Source organism: Corvus brachyrhynchos, unplaced genomic scaffold (genome assembly GCF_000691975.1).
Source record: "Corvus brachyrhynchos isolate BGI_N302 unplaced genomic scaffold, ASM69197v1 scaffold32, whole genome shotgun sequence".
In the NCBI taxonomy this organism is placed as follows: Eukaryota; Metazoa; Chordata; class Aves; order Passeriformes; family Corvidae; genus Corvus; species Corvus brachyrhynchos.
In genome coordinates this window covers 8,291,074-8,291,853 of record NW_008237919.1, presented here as the reverse complement: position 1 = coordinate 8,291,853, position 780 = coordinate 8,291,074, and the positions used below count along the sequence as shown (strand labels likewise).

Genomic DNA, 780 nt, shown 5'->3' with positions numbered 1-780 from the left:
TAGAAAGAGGAAGGACAAGATGATGTCCAAGCCATCTCTAAATTAAAGCAAACTGCTGAACATTTTTCTATGACAATATCCTTTACCTGAAAAGAATTGTACTTCTAGCAAAACAGAGTTGTGCTTACTTTTTTTTTAAAGTTTTTTTGCTTTTTGTTTTGTTTGTTTGGTTTTGGTTTTTTTATTTTAATTTATTTTCCAGCTGTGTAGAGGGCTGTGTTGCTATCTTGTCTGCGATTTAAAAACTTCTGTTTATTTTTATTCCATGTCTATGTTGAAATAACTTACTTCCCTGAAATTTCTGTTTATGGAATCACTCTGGCCTCTGTGAGCCTGTTTTCCTTGAGAATCATTATTTCAGCTCAGGGCAGAAATCCAGATGGAATCACTCTGGCCTCTGTGAGCCTGTTTTCTCAGCTCAGGGCAGAAATCCAAACTCTCTCTATAGTCCAGGGTTATATAATTAAGCCCCCTGGAGGCAATTAACTCTGTGTTTATGTTACAGACACTTTGTGTGGGACAGTTGCCTCTCCCACTCCCTCTCCCTGACTGTAAGGAGGGCTTGGATGGCTGGTTTAGGTTAGCCTCAAAAAGGCAGGTGAATGGGATCCTCTCCAGGTATCTCCACTGCTTCTAGAAAATGAGGCACCCTTTAGAAGGCTGGATCCATCACCAAAGTTAAAGAATGAGAAAATCTGCACCTAAGCTAAAGCCTGAGCTAATCTCATCATATCTGAGACAGATGACTATGATCCTGTAATGGTCTGGGCATACCAAACT

The 780-nt window shown here is 39.9% G+C and overlaps 1 long non-coding RNA gene across 1 annotated transcript in view; it reads left to right on the top strand.

The window, feature by feature from the left end:
* Positions 1-523: 523 nt before the first annotated feature.
* LOC108446484 overlaps positions 524-780 on the top strand; it is a 97,546-nt gene continuing 97,289 nt past the window's right edge. The window contains exon 1 of the long non-coding RNA XR_001861683.1: positions 524-780. This exon is cut by the window's right edge and continues 92 nt beyond it. This is a non-coding gene — a long non-coding RNA (uncharacterized LOC108446484).